The following is a 20,586-nucleotide window of genomic DNA, read 5'->3' as shown; positions in this document are numbered from 1 at the left end:
GTATGTGAGCAGTTTCAAATAAACCACCAAACTGAGCTGAGATTGAGTCCACAAACTTTGGTTCAGAAGGCCAAAGATCTATATATTGTCCACCAAAGCTCTACTGTCTGAGCCTGAGGCTATTTAACTGCGGTTTACGATTTAAACTGATAGCCTTAATAGACCTGATTCCATCATATTTTATGCCTATTGATTTGACAATACGAAGTACTCGTGTGTAATTAGACCATCAAGAGGACCGTAAATAGACAATATGTTCACCTGTAAGCTTCTCATCAGCCATCAAATGCAGTGTTTATTACAGCAGAATTAACAGCTTGGAGATACACAGTGGAAATAGCTCCCAGGTATTAAAGGCTTTGTCAATTACCAGTTCGCACTTCTGATGAACTGTCCTATTTGCCTTCGGCGGACCGACATCGCGCAGAGCCTTGATTCTTGTATTATATACTGCCTTTAACTTCTTAACTGAAAACCACTTATATCTCAGGTACTTAATATTTTACCAAAATATGAAACCTTCAGAATACTGGAGAAACTAACAGCATAAACTTAAAACTCCAAATATAAACGTATTTTTCATATAGCCAGTTTAGTAGGTACTGTATCTAACAAAAGGTCAAGATCAAGTTAATGAACTCCTCGTCCTACATTATGGTACGAATTGATCTGCAAATATTTTTGACTTGTTCGTGTTGATATACTTATGAAAAAGAACCGTTGGAATATCAAATGAATTTTCAGTTACAATTTTTAAAACATTTTGAGAACCTCTAAAAATACCTTATTTTGGGGGTGTAGAGGCTACACTGTTCAAAGCTACAGCAGGCATTATGACTACTTAAATTTTTCTAAATACCTGTCCAGTAAGAGTGTATATTTCCGTAAAAGCCGAAAGATGAAAGTATGTTGAAATATCGAATGAAGTTTCTGAGTTACAGTTTTTGAAACATTTTAAGAACCTCTAAAAATACCTTATTTTGGGGGTGTAGAGGCCACCCTGTTCAAAGATTACAGCAGGCATTATGGCTACTTAAATTTTTCTAAATACCTGTCCAATAAGAGTGTATATTTCCGTAAAAGCCGAAAGATGAAAGTATCACAGGGTCGTTTATTGTACATTTTTAACGACACTCACTCTCCAGTTCGGACGGTAACTGTAACCTGGAAAGGTAAGACGCCAGTCAGCGATAAAATTCTTTATCTGTAACATGTATCGACCCCTGCGATCTGTTGAGCGAAGCCTGTACTACGGGAGGAGTGCAAGTATGGTGACGGTAGTTCATTTCAAAGATGTTTCAAGCATTTCTAAATACGGTGTTAGGTTTTATTAAATAAGTGCAAAATTAAAACACCCCCCCCCCCCAACAAAACTTCCGTGATTCTTTCATCTTTTGGATTTGATGTCAATATACACTGCATTGGATAGTTATTTAGGAAAAGTAAACTAGCCATGTGCATTCTGTAGTTTAGTGAACAGGATGATCTTTACATCCCCCAAAAAAGGGGTATTTTTATAGGTTCTCAAAATGTCTGAAAAATTATAACTCTCAAACTTTATTTAATATTTCCATAATGTGTATATTAACAGGAATAAGCTACAAAATATTTTGCAGACCAATTCGTACAATAAATGTAGGATCAGTAGTTCATTTTCGCTGGTGGTCTTAAAACTTTTGTTAGATACTGTACACGATGGCATCACTTTTCGAATCCTCAAACAAATTTTCGTCAATTGTGAAAACTTTGACGCACTGTAGCTCTGCGTGTGTATTGTTCCTTACCTCACGGCATGTCATACGGCAAAAAAAAAAAAAAAAAAAAAAAAAAAAAATTGTAAGTGATGTATACCGAATTATGACTGAAGATTTGTCTGATTTCAAGATGGATATGGTTTTGGGCTGGGGAGGGAGTCTATCTGGAACCAGGACAGAAAACCGACACGATGTAACTATGGCAACCAGTAATCATTATCTATCTACCCTGTCTTCGTGTTCTTCCTCACATTACTACCGTGTGCCACATTCACGGTCGAAAAAAGTGACTCCGTGAATTCTGGTTCGGTGTCACCGTCGAACTTCTGTGGTCAAGTGTAGTCCAGTGCATTTTCTGTAGCTTGGAGACAGAGCTGCAGTATGGGGCCACGCATTGTCGTGGAGGTGGATGACCTGTCGAATCGGTTGTTTTAGTCATTTGCGGCGCTAGGTCCCATGGCAACTGGTTAGTGAAATTGCTTGATTCAATTGGTTTGATTACATTCGAGTTCGCGGCGTCAAAATGTCGCTGCAAAGATGAAGTATGCCCTGTTTTTCAGGTGTTTTCTGGAAAAGGAGCGACAGCTGGGTGGAGCAGTTGAAGTATGGTTGTGGATGGCGTATATTAGTTTGTACTGATAGATTTGAACGAGGTTTTGAGAGAGTGGGGCTGTTAGCGCACGTTCTGGCAAGCTTGTGATGTGCGATGCTCAATTTTGTTGTTAGGGGATGTAGTAATTATTGCTTGTAGAGATGATTGGGGTTCCAGAACTCGGCCTTCTGTATACAGTGGGTACAAATGACGCCGTGTTTTAAACGAGTTTCCACTGTCTTTGACTGGTGTTTCCTCTAGATCACAGCAAAGCTCCTTACACACGGTAACATTGCTCAAGGTAGCATAATTTTTTTTATGCAAGTGTAATTGATTAGTATAACTTATAACTTGGAAACAATTCTCTAACCCATGGGTAAATAATGAAAATATGGATCTCGATTATTATTATTATTATTATTATTATTATTATTATTATTATTATTAAAATTATTATTATTATTATTATGAGTTCTGATGTGTGGCTATGAAGTTGTTTATTATTATTATTATTATTTATTTATTATCGTTCAGGCCATCTATGGACCACGTTTTACAGTCTTTACGTTATTTTTCACCAGTCCTGACTTCACATTCTGCCAGTACTTCTTCATCCTTGCACTGACTTCTTTCTTCTGTTCTTCTGTGAAGGTTCTCTTCTTCTTCTTCACAAGTTCTTCCCCAGTCTCCTGGAAACCCTTGAACTCCTTCACTTTTTGTCTAAATTTGTTTCTGTCCAGTACGTCCTCTTTTTCTACTCCTATCCTGGCCAGGTCGGCCCTTACTTCCTTAGGCTGAAGAAGCTGAAAATCCTTTTTGTCAGTCCGTTGGTGTCCATTCTCTGTAGATGTCCATAAAATTGAAGCCTTCGCTTTTTCATCAATACGACGACTTCCTCTGTCTTCTGGTATAGTTCTTTGTTAGGTCTAAGTCTCCTCTCCCCACCTTTCATTTTCGGGCCCAAGATCTTCCGGAGCATTTTCCTCTCTTTCTTTCTGATGTTCTCTAGATCTCCCTTTCCAATCATGTCCAATGTTTCTGCTGCGTATAAGCATTCAGGTCTGATGACTGTGTCCAGATGTCTTAATTTGGCTCCATATGACAAAGCTTTCTTGTTGTAGGTGTCTCTAGTGAGCTGATACGCTGTTTCCATTTTTCTCGCTCGTTCTATCAGAGCTAGCTTCTCTGATCCATTCTCTTGAACTATTTCTCCAAGATACTTGAAGCTCTTTACTCTTTTGACTTTCCCCTCTTTCAACTTTAACATTTGGGGAGCCTCTTTGATGTTGGTCATAAATTCAGTCTTACTGTATGATATTTGCAGTCCAGTCATTTCTGCTATGCTATGGAGTTGTTCCACTCTTTTCTTTGCTATTTCTATGTCACTGGCAAAGACTGCGATATCATCAGCATATGCCAGGCAGTCTATCCGTATAGCACCTGCCCCTCTTCCAATACGGAATGCTTCTTTGTCTGGGATTCCTTCTTTCCATTTCCTTATCACCTTTTCCAAGACACAGTTAAAGAGAATTGGTGAGAGTCCATCCCCTTGTCTCACACCAGTCTTGACTTCAAAGGACTCCGATATTTCACCCATGAACTTGACCTTTGACTTGGTGTTGGTAAGTGTCTGTTTGATGATATTCCTTGTTTTACTGTCCACACCAAATTCTTCCAGTATTCCGAATAACGTCTCTCTATCTACCGAATCGTAGGCCTTCTTAAAATCCACGAAGACTACAACATATTTGCTTCGTCCCAGCATCTTGTACTTTATAATGTTCTTGAGATTAAAAATCTGTTCAGCGCATGATCTGCCTTTCCGGAATCCAGCTTGGTACTCGCCCAGTTCTTCATCGAGTCTTTCTTCAACCCTGGTTTGAAGGGCTTTAGACAGCATTTTATATGGGACCGAAAGCAGCGAAATTCCTCTATAATTATTGACATCCTTCTTGTTCCCTTTTTTGTGTAATGGATGTATTAAAGCAGTTAGCCAGTCTTCTGGAATTCTTTCCGTTTCCCAAATAATTTTAAATAAATGGGTCAATGATGAGATTAATTCTGCATTTCCCATTTTGAGCAGTTCTGCCACAATACCGTCTTCACCTGCTGCCTTGTTATTTTTTAGCTCCTGGATGATTTTGGATACCTCACGTTCGTCAGGTGGCTTTGAATCTGGCATTGTTACCTGCGGTCGCTTAATTGCCAGTCTTTCTTGTGGACCGTCGCAATTCAGTAATCTTTTGAAATATCTGGCGAGAATTTGACAGTTTTCCTTATTGTTCATTCCTAGTTTACCCTCTTCATCCTCAAAACATAGACCAGGTGATTTATATCCTTTTAACCGTGACTTAAAGGTCTGATAGAAATTTCTGGTGTTATTTTTCTGGAAATCTTCTGAGGTCTTCTTCAGCTGATCTGTTTCATATTGTCTTTTCGCTTGCCTGAAAGTTTGTGCTGTCAATTTTCTTTGATCTCTGAAGGCAATCAAGTCACAGTTCCTTCTGGTGGAACTCCATTTCTTCCATGCCTCCATTCTGCGCAAGAGTGCATCTTCACATGTTTCATTCCACCATTCACGTTTCTTTCGTTTCGCCAAGAGAATGGTTTTACTTGCAGCATGTTTAATATTGTCTCGAATGTCATCCCAGTTTACTGAATTCATGTTTTCCAGCTCTTTTTGGTATTGATGCTTTATTTCCTCACTAAGTTTTAACCTTCCCACATCGTATCTTGGTACTCTTTTCCCCTTTCGTCTTTTCCTGACTGGGAGAAGTCTCATCTTTATTTTGGTTAAATAATGATCAGAATCAACTTGGGCACCTCGTAATACTTTCACGTTCATGATTTCTTTTTGCGCTTGTTTAGAGATCGCCACATGGTCAATTTGGAATTCACCCAGAATCGGATTGGGAGATCTCCACGTTTTTTGTTTTCTTGGCAAGTGTCTGAATTTAGTTGACATGAGTTGTAGATTAAAGGCTCGGCACAACTCAATAAGCCTCTCTCCATTCCTGTTTGTCCGCCTGTGTGCCGGATATTCCCCTACTATTTTTCTGAACTTTTTCTCTCTTCCTATCTGAGCATTGAAGTCCCCCATTAATACCTTCACATTTCTTTCGGGAATCCGGGAGATCTGATCTTCCAATTCCTCCCCAAAACTATCAACTTTGTTTGCTTTTTTGCGGTTGTCTTCATTGGTCGGGGCGTGGGCATTGATTAATGTGTACGTTTTGTTTCCACATCCTAAATGCAGAAATGATAGGCGTTCAGAGAAACTCTCGAAACCTACAACGGAGTCTATTAAACACTTGTCTACAATGAATGCTGTTCCGAATAGTGGGAGAGATTTAGTTTGGTCCACTATGATGGCTGGTTTTCCTTTAAATATCCTAAACTTTCCAGTATCGAGTAAGTCCTCGTCTCTGTATCTTGTTTCTTGAACAGCCAAAACTCTTATTTCCCTTTCTTCCATTGTCTTTGTTAGTTCTTTCAATTTTCCGACCTTAAGTAGTGAGTTTACATTCAGAGTTCCTAGCCAGAACTTGCGTTTCATCTTGAGTCTGTGGTTCCCAGGGGACTCCGATTTCCCCTCGCGTTGTGGTGCAGGCTCTCCAGAACCCTTTGGCCTGCTTGCGCCACTTATCGTGGCGGTGGATTTCCCTTTTGGGCTGCCACCTGGAGTAGTTTCATCAATGCACTGGTAGTCCATAACGCGTTAACTGTCTAATCATTAGACGTGGCGAAGCAAGAATTGCTTCGCAGATATAGAACTGAGATTGTAAGTCCCAGAGCTTCCATTAACAGCCGCCCCTAACATGGGATAACAGACGCTGACCAGCAAGCCGCCCGATGCGGGAACAGACACCATAGCTGGATTTGTGGTTCATTGCCCCTTCCGCCTCACTTGCCATACCGAAGAACTTCTTCTCTGCCAAGACAACCGTTGAGGTCTTCACCATAACCCCGGCAAGGGCTCTCCATACTTATTACCCCTGGAGAGAGGGTGTCCCAGTATTATAAAGCCCACAGGAACTGGGCTGCCTATTGGTCCGAGGGTTCCTTTCCGTGGTTTTAGAACCAGCCCACATTTCTGTGAGCCCCTTATCCGCCACCTTGTTGATGTTAGCTGGTGGGCGTGAGCCCGGGACGGTTGAATCATTCATTTTGATTCACCCTCACCGTAAGGGTTGTTAGTCCAAACGGGTAGCTGATGTTCTGCTATGATGTTTATTATTATATTATCACAGACCACCAAGATGGCTCCCAGCAGTAGGCTAAGATCTGTTGCCTTAGAGACGCCTCAATGGAAGAGTGGAATGATATATCTAGTTGGTAGTATCTATGGAGACGAAGAAAATTTAGCGAGTGGGTGGTTGTTAGGGCAAGGTTAGCAGCCAATATACACTCTTGGTAAGTTATCTATGGAGCAATTGTAGTTAAATCCAACATGGAGGCGTTTATGGCAATAAAATGAAATAAAATTATGCCCTCAAATCAATTAAAACAAGCTCTAGATTCCCAAGATAACACGTTCACACAACCACCACACCAATCAAATGCTCAAATACTCCCTGATACCCACCGACACTACACAGAACACGAGAAAAGATGTCAAGATCGCGGAGCTCCACTTCATGACTCCAGCTTGGCGGCCATAATAATATATTATTATTATTATTATTATTATTATTATTATTATTATTATTATTATTATTTTCGTAGTTATGTACGGACTTTATTTGGGCGTATTATTGGTGTGTAACAAAACATGTGAGGTTCTGTCACGACATGTCTGCGACATGTATATTGATATGATTTTATTTAATTAAAGAACACGTAATTAATAATATATGAAATGAAATGGCGTATGGCTTTTTGTGCCGGGAATATCCGAGGACATGTTCGGCTCGCCAGGTGCGACCTGCGCGTCGTGATACGGATGAAATGATGATGAAGACGACACATACACCCAGCCCCCGCGCCCTGCCGGGAATCGAACCCAGGACCCCTGTGACCAAAGGCCAGCACGCTAACCATTTATCCATGGAGCCGGACATTAATAGTGTACCGGGAGGTACACCCCAACGCCGTGCATTCAAATTCAGCGCCTAAACGAACCCCTCTGTTGGTAAAACAGTGTACACCAACTTAAAACTTTACTCAAAAGATGTCACCACAGAAATATGGTGCAATTTTGTTATTGTGCAGTTGCCTAAACTGAGTGAATTTATCCTTGTTTTGTTTGCCATTCATCAAGAAGTTTGGACATTCTTCCACAGATGACATTACTAAAAACTATGATCATGCACCGTGGTGCGAGGTGTAAGAAGTTATAATTTAAAGAAGTTTTGTATTTCTAGGTTTTTGTAACTGAATGATGATCATTTATTTTTGGTAGGCAATATTTCTTTTTTCTTTCCCCCAGGTTTTGAATCTAGTCGATCCCTAATTTCTGTAATTAATTTTCAACCCATCACAGGCTTCTTGTTCGATTCTAAGTGTAACTTTGAAATTCATCCAATAAAATTGAGAGAGTGTGACTAGTTTAGTCTTGATTGATCTCGAACCTTCACTGAGGGTTTATAAACTGCGGATTTTCTCGTTTCTTGGCCAATTGATAGTCATCTTACTGAGTGTGTGTGTCAAAGCAGGAGGCGGGCGGCCTCTTTTGTCGGTCAACAGAACATCTACAAGGTAATGCCCACATAACTTCATTCTTTCTTGCTACCTCCGCAGTTTAACCAGAGGGAAAGGTCCGAATCGTCAACTATGTAATCTACTTTTCTAAAAATGTAACTTTCTACCGCCTTATGTAAAAACTTCACGAAATCTTTAACTGTAAATCGGGGATAGAGAGTGATGTACCCTCTCGAGCTCCCCTTCATCTTGGTTTGAGGTGACTACGTTTCGTAACTGTTTTTCCTTCTGTAATGTGTTAAAGTAATTTTTTTAAAGTAAGGCCAACAATAATGTATTATAACCGTGCTAGTTATTATTTTCTAGTGTCGTTGTTAAATTCAGTTTGAAACTGAACGTGGCATTATTGCACCACTAAACAGTTATTTCATTAACTATAATATTCATTATTATTTAACGTCATATTTACGAGGGCAAGTCAATAAGTAACGGCAATTTTACTCTAATTGTCTTTAGGTTGGCTCTCTGGCGTTGTGTGCTCACCAGCCGCAAGACGACACCGTTGTCTACGTCTGTGGTAGGTTTCAGCGTTATCAGATCAGTACAGCTTGTACTGTTGCGACGTACAGATGGGCGCGCCACTCTCTGCTTGCACCAGGAGTGAACAGCGTTCCGTAATCCATTTTTTGTGACCTGAGGGTGTACCAGGAGCGGAAATTCATGGAACAGTCACTCATCTGTTATTTAGGATCATATCACGCACTTGTTCAATATCGGCATCAGTTACGGCTGCAGATCGACGCCCGGATCTTACCTCATCCTTCACGCTCGTGCGACCCCTTTTGAACTGTTCAATCCACTAGTAAATACTTTGCTGTGGCAAAACATTGTCCCCGTATTGTGCTGGAAGTCTTCTATGAATTTCCGCTCCTGGTACACCCTCAGACCACAAACAACGGATTAGACTACGGAATGCTGTTCTTCCTTGGTGCAAACAGAGTGTGGCGCGGCCATATTTACGCCGCAACAGCGCAAGCTGTACTGATCTTATAGCGCTGAAACCTACCACAGACGCAGACAACGGTGCCGTCTTGCTGCTGGTGAGCACACAACGCCATTAGAGGCAAGCTGAAAACAATTGCAAATACTTATTGACTTGCCTACGAATATTTCACGAGCGATGAGCGAACGGCTTATGACAGAATCATTGCGTCCTTCTTACACGACGATAATAATAATAATTATGTTATTGGCTTTGCATCCCACTAATTACTTTTACGGTTTTCGGAGACTCCGAGGTGCCGGGATTTAGTCTTTCAGGAGATCTTTTACGTATCAATAAGTCTACCGATGCGAGGCTGACGTATTTCAGCACCTTCAAATGCCACCGGACTGAGTCAGGATAGAACCTACTAAGTTTGGGTCAGCGCTTCAACCGTCTGAGCCACCCAGCCCGACTTTACTGGACAAGATCCGCATTGTGTCGTGAATCCTTGGCTATTCATTAACCTTCTAAGTTAGTAGCACCGGGCGAGTTGGCCATGCGGTTGGTTGTGAGCTTGCATCCGGGAGATAGTGGGTTCGAGCCCCACTGTTGGCAGCCCTGAAGATGATTTTCCGTGGTTTCCCCATTTTCACATCAAGCAAATGCTGGGGCTGTACCTTAATTAAGGCCACGGACGCTTTCTTCCCACTCCTAGACCTTTCTTATCCCGTCGTCGCCATAGGACCTACCTGTGTCGGTATGACGTAAAACAAATTGTAAAAAAAATAAAAAAATAAAAAAACTTAGCAGTGAAGGGAACGTTCATATGTGAGTATATGTACGTGTTTTCAAGCCCAGTATCTCTTGCGGAGACCTCCAATGATGTGATTGACACGGGCTTCCCCAACACCTGGAAAACAATATGACTGCGCTTCTGTGACCTAGTGTGACTTTCTCAAGATGTGCCACTGAGAGTTGGATAATAACGAGAAAACTCAAAAATACCCAAGGCAGCTATAATAATCCTACGTATAGATGAGTCCAATGAGGCTGGGTAACCGGTTCGTTTGTTGTTGATTTAGTTTAAAGACTCATTTACATGCCATTTTGTGTAGCTCAGACGACTAAACGCAGGCATTCCACCTGTTTTACTTTTTTTTTTTTTTTTTTTTTTTGCTAGTTGCTTTACGTCGCACCGACACAGATAGGTCTTATGGCGACGATGGGACGGGAAAGGGTTAGGAAAGGGAAGGAAGTGGCCGGGGCCTTCTGTTTTACTTTAACCGAACAACATATCAGAAATACCTTCCCAATTTATTAATATAACTTTCTTTTGCATAATCTAACTTGGAATTTGCATTACTCGTATTTATTTACTACTCTTGAGTAATAGCCTCTTCAATGCAAATTTTCTCTCGCTTGTTTCGAATTTCTCCGTATGTGGGGAATTTCACTCTATATGACCACACTGACCTCATCAATCATTGAGCCATGATTGATGACATACTGTTGTATCCCTGATACGGCGGATAGCTGTTTAACTTTCGGACTGGGTACTGTAACTAGGTCACAGAAGCGCAGTCATATTGGTTTCCAGGTGTTGGGGAAGCCCGTATCAATCACATCACTGCAGGTCTTCGCAAGATACACTGGAGCACTCTGTAATGTGATGCAGGCTTGTAAAGAGAACACTGCAACGGCCATGTAGGGACACTATTTTAAATGAGATGAGACAGTCACACAGGGAGACTAACTGAAATTCTTACCCGTAACAAGTTTATCCTTCCACTCACAAGTTAAGATAGATGTTAATAGATCTAGAAAATTTCTGCAATTGCACGTTGTCTTTAGAGCGGTTTTGCCGGGCTGACTGGCTCAGGCGGTTAAGGCGCTGGCCTTCTGACCCCAATATGGCAGGTTCGATCCTGGTTCATTCCGGTGGTATTCGAAGGTGCTTGAATACGTCAGCTTCGTGTCCGTCGATTTACTGATACGTAAAAGAATTCATGCAGGACTAAATTCCGGCACCTCAGCGTCTTTGAAAACCGTAAAAGTAAAGCAAATAAAATTATTATTATTATTATTATTATTATTATTATTATTATTATTATTATTATTATTATTATTATTATTATTATTATTATTATTTAGAGCGGCTTTTATGATTCTTAGACCGAGTCAAATCTTGGGTTTAACAGGCTGTATATTTTCTTTACATATTTCTTCTGTTTGCAGATCTAAGGAGTATAATCTGCTGTACATGTTGTATTGATGGCAAATCGATCGATCGCTTACTTGGTTTATTGATTGATTGATTGATTGATTGATTGATTGATTGATTGATTGATTGATTGATTGATTGATTGATTGTGGTCTCTGGTGAGGCCTGGTGCAGGTCTTTCTATTTGACATCCATGGGCGACCTGCGTTCCTTGGTGTTAGATGACGATAATGAGGTTGAGAGAGGGTGAGACTGGGTGTCGGCACATAGCCTACTCCTATTGAATAACATCAAGGCATGTGCTCAGTTTCGGGAAATAAAAAATCGTTGCCATGGCCCGCCTGATGGCCATGATTGTTAATGCGTTGAAGACTAAAACGGTCCGACACCGTGATTATCTGGTTCGAGTCCCGTTGGTCGAAAAAATGTTCACCGTCAGAATGTTGGCCGGCAGGGTAGGGGAGTTGGTGGTATACAATTTGTAATCACTAGAAACTTCTCCGCAGTGCTGATATGGAGTGAGGTCATATGACGCTGTTGGTGCTGGTTTATCCGTCGGATGGGGACGTTAAGCCTTGAGCAGACCCCTTGGTGCTATTCGACAGGAGTAGGCTATGCGCCGGCACCGGTTCACTCTCTCCCTTCCTACTATCGTATATCATGTCATTCACTTCATCTCATTAACTCCTCTGATGAGGCTGACTTCAGGAAGGGCATCCGGTCATGAAAAACCGCCACGACAGATTTATCTTACCTCATACCCGACACAATAGTGAAACGGGACAAGACAAATAAAAAATCGTTGCCATGACTTCTGAATCAACTAACGTATATCCAGCCACTGGACGTTTTTCTTTGACAATCCGAGCTGCAGTTAATTACAGTTGCATATATCAGTCATCCCCTTAATTAAGGTCACGGCCGTTGCCTTTTCATCTTTGCGTCGCCGAAATCCTTCGATGTGTTTAGTGCGACGTTAAGCCACTCCAAAGACAGGTTCGTGTCGGAAGATTTATCAGCACGTACAATAAATCCTGTGGGACAATAGTTGACCCGTCGGCGTCCCTGAAAACCGTTCAAAGATGTTAATGGGATGTAAAACCATTATTCTTATTCCATTTTTGCTAGTGGCTTTACGTCGCACCGACACAGATAGGTCCTATGGCGACCATGGGACAGGAAAGGGCTAGGAGTAGGAAGGAAGCGGCCGTGGTACAGCCCCAGTATTTGCCTGGTGTGAAAATGGGAAACCACGGAAAACCATCTTCAGGGCTGTCGACAGTGGGGTTCGAACCCACTATCTCCCGAATACTGGATACTGGCCGCACTTAAGAGACTGTAACTATCGAGCTCGGTATTCTTATTCGTATTCTGTCCGGCTCCATGGCTAAATGGTTAGCGTGCTGGCCTTTGGTCGCAGGGGTTCCAGGTTCGATTCCCGGCAGGGTGGGGAATTTTAACCTTAATTGGTTAATTTCCCTGGCACGGGGACTGGGTGTCCATGTCGTCTTCATTATCATTTCATCCTGATCACGACGCGCAAGTCGCCTATGGACGTCAAATCAAAAGACCTGCATCTGGCGAGCCGAACTTGTCCTCGGACACTCCCGGCACTAAGAGCCATACGCCATTTCATTCTTATCCTTATTGACAAGACTTCCTTCAGAAGAAGAAGAACATCCTGAAACATTTTTAAATTATTTTTTCTTATCTTTTCTGTTTCGCTGCTTATTTCATTACTTTAAAGCATATTTGAATGCATATTCGAGACTTTTAAGGTTTCATGAAATTAGTGAAACAAAATCAACAGTAACAACAAATATTTAAGGGGCGTGATAGCCGAGTGACATTGTTGCATACTTCTCACCAAGGCAGCCGCAATTCGAACAATGGTGAATGCATCTGGGACTTTTGAAATCCCAAGGTTCTTTGGTTATGATCACGATATCAGCTGTCATAAAGAATTAAATTGGGATGGAAGACATGTGATCTGACGCATACCCGCTGTGTACTTTTAGTCCGCTAAACGAACTCGAACGTAAGCCGAATATACGTGCTGTTATGTAGTATCTCTGTGGTAAAGGAAGTCCCTAAGCTCCCTGGCGTTGCAAAATTAGTGCCATGGTGATTTGCATATAAATAGAAGATAGCAACAAATCTGTAGGGAGTTTATGGGGAGTTTGATTACGGCACAACAAAGAGGATAATACCATTCTATAATAGGGCCTTGGAGGAATTCATATGAGCGTGCTGGTACGTGATGTGCTCTTCTAAAGGTTAACAGAACGATTCTCGCTTTCTCTCAACTTGATGTCAGAGAAATAACCTATCAGCCAAGGCGATTATAGTTTGAAAGAAACGAAATTACTGCTTATAGCTATCTCTTCAAAGGGATTTTAAGAGCGTACATGAGTCTGACATATTTATTTCTACATGAAAGTAATTCTGACAACTTATGAGTGGAGTTCATAAGCTAACACCTAAAAATTGCACAGATGTATAAGTATGATTCAAAATCTGACAAAATATGATTAAACGAATAACAGATTCTTGTTCTACTACTACTACTTCTACTTCTTACACTTTTCCCACAAGTTGTGGGGTCGCGGGTGCGAAGTGTCACACTTGTGGATTTGGCCGGATGCCCTTCCTGACGTCACCTGTACGTGGAGGGATTTATTCACTGTTACGGGTTTCTGTGGTGGTTGGTAGTGTGGTGTGTTGTCTGAATATGAAGGGGAGTGTGTTGGGATAAACACAAACAGCCAGTACCCAAACCAGAAGAATTAAGCACAGGTGATTAAAATCCCCGACCCAGCCGGGAATCGAACCCGGGACCCTCTGAACCGAAGGCCTCAACGCGCAACGTTCAGCCAAGGAGTCGGACTCGTAAATAACAGAATGTTACCCAAAAATGAACTAACTGCGACTTCTTTTAAAATATATCAGCAGAACTAGATACAATTTGGCATTTTATTCTTAACCTGATTTCCTTTTTTAAAAATAATACCGGGCGAGTTGGCCGTGCGGTTAGGGGCGCGCAGTTGTGAGCTTGCATCCGGGAGATAGTGGGTTCGAACCTCACTGTCTGCAGCACTGAGTATGGTTTTCCGTGCTTTCCCATTTTCACTCCAGGCAAATGCTGGATCTGTACCTTAAGTAACGCCGCGGCTGCTTCCTTCCCACTCCTAAGCCTTTCTCATCGCATCGTTACTCTAAAATCTATCTGCGTCGGTGCGACGCAAAACAAATTCTATAACATTCGTTTTTAATACATACATACATACATACATACATACATACATACATACATACATACATACATACATACATACATACATACATACATACATACATACATACATACATACATACATACATACATACATATATTATGTATTTCAGCGTTCAATCTGCAAGTTCCTGTGAATGGACTGTCTTCACAACCATCTATTTGCTAGTAGCCCTTTGGCCTAATTTAGTTCTGCACCTCTAATTTTTAAATCATTATAAACAGAGTCTAACCATATTCGCTTTGGTCTACCTCTGCTCCTTTCACCTTCTATGGATGAGTCCTCTTTTCTTCAGGGTAACCTGGCTTTCTAAGAGCAAGATTGCGGTTTCGATCCAGGTTCAACCCGCTGGTATACGGTGCCTAAATACGCCAGCCGTGTGTCGTTAGATTTACCGGCACGTGAAAAAGGGACCCCTACGGTGCAAAATTCCCGCTCGTCGGCGTCTCTTCAAAACCGTAAACATAGTTAGAGGGCCATGAAATTAGTGTCATTATAATTACACAAAAACTCTGCGTAACACTAATGGAAAGACAAGAGAAAGGAACTCCGACTTCTCCAACAATGAGGGCATCCGATAAAAAAGGCGATGGTTCTTGATGAGCGCGACTATAAAATATAATCGCTTTTGATCATGGATACCTAACAATGTCGTATGGCCGGGCGGAGTAGCTCAGACGGTTGAGGCGCTGGCCTTCTGACTCGAAATTGGCAGGTTCGATCCTGGCTCAGTCCGGTGGTATTTGAAGGTGCTCAAATACGTCAGCCTCGTGTCGGTAGATTTACTGGCACGTAAAAGAACTCCTGCGGGACAAAATTCCGGCCCTTCGGCGTCTCCGTAAACCGTATAGTGGGACGTAAAGCAAATAACATTATTATTATTAACACTGTCGTGGGCAGAAACGAACAATGGAGAACGCACAGCATTGGGGAAGGAGCCTTGCCAAAGTGGAAGCAATACAGTTCCAGCTTCAGCTAAAGGGCTCCGTGGTCACCACTGAATACTCATTGCTGTGAAACTCTAAGGAAAATGCGTTACTTACCTGCCGGTATATTAGCGTTGCTTACGATTGTCCCTGGTTCAGTTCCTGGTTCTATCATAAATCTGAAAATGGTTTAAAGTATTACTACAAGATGTACTCAGCCTCAGGTAACTTTTGGCCCTCTTATAAAGAGCTTTACCGTAATCTCCAAACTTCAAAGAGGGTGAATGTTCGGATAGAATTTAATATACGAAGGTTGATTCGGAAATAATGAAAACTATTTTCTTCTCTCAACAATCTTCAACAGTTAGTAAATTTGAAAGTGTACGACAAGGGCTATTTTAAAATTGACATTACATGGGGTAGAGATGCAGGAATTTCTGGTAAAGTAAAAGGAGAAACGCGGAACTTTGAAATCGTAGCTTTATTTGTTTTACAGTCTGAACCTGCATACAATTATTTTTACGTATCGTGCTGGCTGTTTAACATCCTTCAAAGTAGTCTGCTTGGTTGTCCATGGTTCGTCGCCGCTGATGAGGAAGACGGAAAATACGATCGGATGCATGAGATTCGGCAATGTGCACTACCTCACGTCGAAGTGCTCGTACAATGTCTTGTTCTTTGGCCACACAATGGCTACTTCACATTGGAAATAAGATCGAAATCAAACGGACTATACCGGTAATATCAAAAGAAGCATTTTTTGCTATTTGTTTTACGTCGCACCGACACAGGTAGGTCTTATGGCGGCGATGGGATAGGAAAGGCCTAGAAGTTGGAAGGAAGTGGCCGTGGCCTTAATTATGGTACAGCCCCGGATTTTCCTGGTGTGAAAATGGGAAACCACGGAAAACCATCTTCAAGGCTGCCGACAGTGGGACTCGAACCCACTATCTCCCGATTACTGGATACTGGCCGCACTTAAGCGACTGCAGCTATCGAGCTCGGTAAGAAGCATTTTTACAGATGTTAGAGCTGGAGGGAAGAGCTATTGAAGTGCCATTGCACGGTGTTGCCACATTCCTGCATTCCTTTCTCCTTCCCTTCGCTTTCGGCTCACTTGTTCGTTCGTTCAGACCGTTCAGAACTGAGAGGTTTGGAAACGCCAAGCAACACGGGTCGGCCAACAGGCTTATCTCCATGACAGTTGGTCTGCTTACACTTCAATGGCAATCAAAGCCCCTACTTCCTTTTCCCCACCCAGGCGTATGTTAACGCCCCTCCCCCCTCTAAGAACTGTCTGAACACATCTTTCAGTATTACGACCATAATATGTACTGCTGCTGGACTTTGGTTACTTCGATTACGCACTGCTGTCATCATATAACTGACATAGGGAGCATGATCACGTCTTTACCCCATCTGCCGACAACATTACGAAGTTCATGCAACGTACTTCGGAATGTATATTCAGTATATACAATATATATGTATACACAATTTCAGGAAATAAAAAAAAATCATTGCCATGACTTCTAAATCAACCCTCGTATATCCAGGCAATGGACGCTTACCTTCACAATCCGAGCTGCAGTTAATTACAGTTGTATATATCAGTCATCCGGGGGCGTGATTAGCTCAGTGGCAAGCTGCTGGCTTCCCACCCGGAGGCTAAGGTTCGAATCTCGGTAGATTCTGGGTGGAGAGTTTCATCTCAAAGAAACGCACGTGACGTCAGGAAAGGCATTCTGTCTCAAACCCACTGCTAAACCAAAATGAGCCTGAGTGGATCCAGAAACCTCAGAAATAACTAGGACAAGCTGTATAAATACCTTTGCTGGCAAGACTTAGTGTTTACAGTGCGGACATGTACTCTTAAAGACACCCTCACGTTGTACAACGAACCATTAATCGTAGTGAACAAATTCAATTACTTTGGTATAACCCTCCAGACTTCAGGAAGATAATTCAGCTACCAAATACAAGAGAGATCAGCAAAAGTCATCAGAGCCGTCTATAAGATTTAAAAAATCTAACAGCCGTATCTCTCATTACAGCTTTGACACTATTCCATACGTCCATCTCAGTTATCGTGACATATGGTTTAGAAATAATATTGGATCACCTCACAATCTGCGATCTCGAAAGAGTAGAGTGTGTCAAGTCGCGTTTCTTAAAATGTGTCCTAAGAGTTGTAAAAATGGCCCCTACAAGATTGGTTTGCGAGATAGGGAAAGAATCCTTCTACATGGAGGACCTTAATGCCTGTTGCTCACGATAAAATTTTCTGTCAAATTTATTGTACAATAATTTAATTTTATAAAATTTCTGTTGCTCACGGTCAAATTCAAGTTTTGTAAAAACTTTGATAAAACTTTTCATAAAATAGGACATGTTCTATTCTATTCCGTAAAATTAATTTTACGAAACGAACCAATCAGCGAAGCTGACATCACGATGATGCTGGCGCTACGTCGTGAGAAGATTGTGAAGCTGGATCTTATACTGCCTGCTCTATGCCACTATTTTAACACAGGAAGGCGCGACTACCGACATTTCTCCAAGTCGCCGTAAGAGTGCAGCAGTAGACGCACAATCTTCGCTGTTAGTGTGGGTGTAGCACTGTGTTATTGGTGCATGAATGTGTGTGTAAACCTGAGTTATTTCGTACAATAAGTAAACGTGTCTGGTCACTTTCGTTCGTACAAGAGATATTTTGTATAGAACTGTGAAATGAATTAATCATGTTATGCTAATAGATATTTCAAAAGTGATTGTACTCGTTTATTTTCGTTTGTGTAAGTCCTATTTTTCGTAGAACTGAAACTTCAGATTCTTTCCCCGAAATATTCAACTGTTGTGTACCATTTTGCCAATCTCGGCAAGGTGGTTCACAGCCAGAAAAGATACGACTCCATGAAATACCGTCTAGAAGGGAATTAAGATAAAAGCGGCTGTCGGCTTTATCTAGGCAAGGACCTAATAAAGGAAGTAATTGGTTATCCTCAGATTACTCTCGCATCTGTGCCTTTACACCTTATTTCAGAAGGTGATGAAGCCTCCGCGGTTCAGGCGGCAGCGCGCCGGCATCTCACCGCTGGGTTCAGTGGTTCAAACCCCGGTCAATCCATGTGAGATTTGTGCTGGAAAAAGTGGAGGCGGGACAGGTTTTTCTCCGGATATTCTGGTTTTCCCTGTCATATTTCATTCCAGCACCACTCTCGAATATCATTTCATCTGTCATTCATTAATCGTTACCCCGGAGGAGTGCGACAGGCTTGGGCAACCGGCACAATTCCTATCCTCGCTGCTAGATGGGGGCTTTATTCATTCCATTCCTGACCCGGTCGAATGACTGGAAACAGGCTGCAGATTTTTTTTTCAGAAGGTGATTCAAGCCGTGGAGGATAGTGGATTCCTTGTGATAAGAATTGTGACAGACAATCACAAAGCAAACGTCTTCATGTTTAGACATTTTGGACAACCTCAGATATCCAGTCGATAATATTCCAATCAAACTAAAAACAGGAAATCAAATCCTAACTTGCGGGTACTAGGTTCATGTTGATGAAGAGAGGATGGAGTGTGCATTTGTGTCAGCAACATCTCATTGCCTAGAGCTTCGAAACCGCTAAATGGAACTGATTATGCATCAGGACAGAGTAGAAGTTCGATATTCAAAACCTTGTTTTGTTGCTCTGGTGAAGCATATGCAGGAGTTCGCAGAAGCTGCTGTGCCCTATTGTCGACGTCCTTCAAACGTTCGAGCTTAATACGAGAACTTGCGACGTCTTCCCTTTCAGAATACCGGGCGAGTTGGCCGTGCGGTTAAGAGCACGCAGCTGTGAGCCTTCGTCCGGAAGATAGTGGGTTCGAATCCCACTGTTGGCAGCCCTGAAGATGGTTTTCCGTGGTTTCCCATTTTCACACCAGGCAAATTCTGGGGCTGTACCTTAATTATGACAAGGCCGCTTCCTTCCCATTCCTAGGCCTTTCCTATCCCATCGCCGCCATAAGACCTATCTGTGTCGGTGCGGCGTAAAACAACCAGCAAAGAAAACCTTTCAGAATGTGCTTTTTACATTGTGAGGTCAAATAATATCAGCAAACTGTTAGTGATATTATCCTAATCAAGTTCGTAAGACCTCTATTTGTTTATATTGCGTAGGCAAGAACACAAAAAGTACGGTACCACTCCAAGCCTTCGTCCAGGGAAATCTTTAAATTGTGCATGAAGAGGCCAACTGCAACTTCATACAGGTAATTTTGCCGATATTTAATATTACTGATGTAATTTACGAGCTTCAGTGAACATACGACCATACTGCATAGTGTTTTGTAGGCTGTCGTCATTGGAATAAGTTTAGAACATTGTGCGTCTATGTCTGCCATCTAGCGGAGAAATTTTGTCGCAGCGTAGTCACTAAGAAAGCTATTAGAGTTTTACTGGACGAATACCAGAAATATCCTTGTTTGCATGAAATTAAAACGCCATATTACCACAACAGAAATGCAAGAAGAGAGGCAGAAAACACAATCGCCTAATTCCTATATGAATGCTGGTCTTCTAACCTCAAGTAAATTTCGACCAAGGACAGCAATCCTCTACCTTCTTCTCTTCTTTTGATCCAATCCCGAGTCCAGCATTTCGTGGCATTTCTTTTCTTCCTTTTTTTTTTTTTTTTTTTTTTTTTTACCACTGTACAGCATATAATTGCAGCTAAAGCAGCAAGTTATGCTTTGTTTGTTGGAGCCATACTCTCAAAAGCAATGTAAGTTGAACAGCTGATTCTTGATTTAAAAGTGTATCGATAGATGGCAGCACATACACGTCTTAGTTCAGAAGTGAGTTCATAGATGGCCATCCTGATGCTTCCACGGATTTTATAAAATAATTTTACCGTGAGCAACACAACTTGTTTTCACCAAATTTTTATAAAATTAATTGTACAACAAATTTTACGAAACATTTTACTGTGCGCAATAGGCATAAGATGAAATTATCATTGCCAGCTACAGGACTGTCTACATACCTATTAGAGCGTGGACAAGCAAAAAGAAGAGATCGACCAAGACTTTTATATTACTGACGCCATGATGGACAGAATGTGGGTCAACGAGAATAAAGATCAAAGGCATATAACGAGACTCCCCATTCATGGTTTCCACCATAAGATA

The sequence above is a fragment of the Anabrus simplex genome, chromosome 6, assembly GCF_040414725.1.
Source record: "Anabrus simplex isolate iqAnaSimp1 chromosome 6, ASM4041472v1, whole genome shotgun sequence".
Classification (NCBI taxonomy): domain Eukaryota; kingdom Metazoa; phylum Arthropoda; class Insecta; order Orthoptera; family Tettigoniidae; genus Anabrus; species Anabrus simplex.
The sequence above is the reverse complement of the archived record's forward strand: the minus strand, read 5'-3'. Positions refer to the sequence as shown.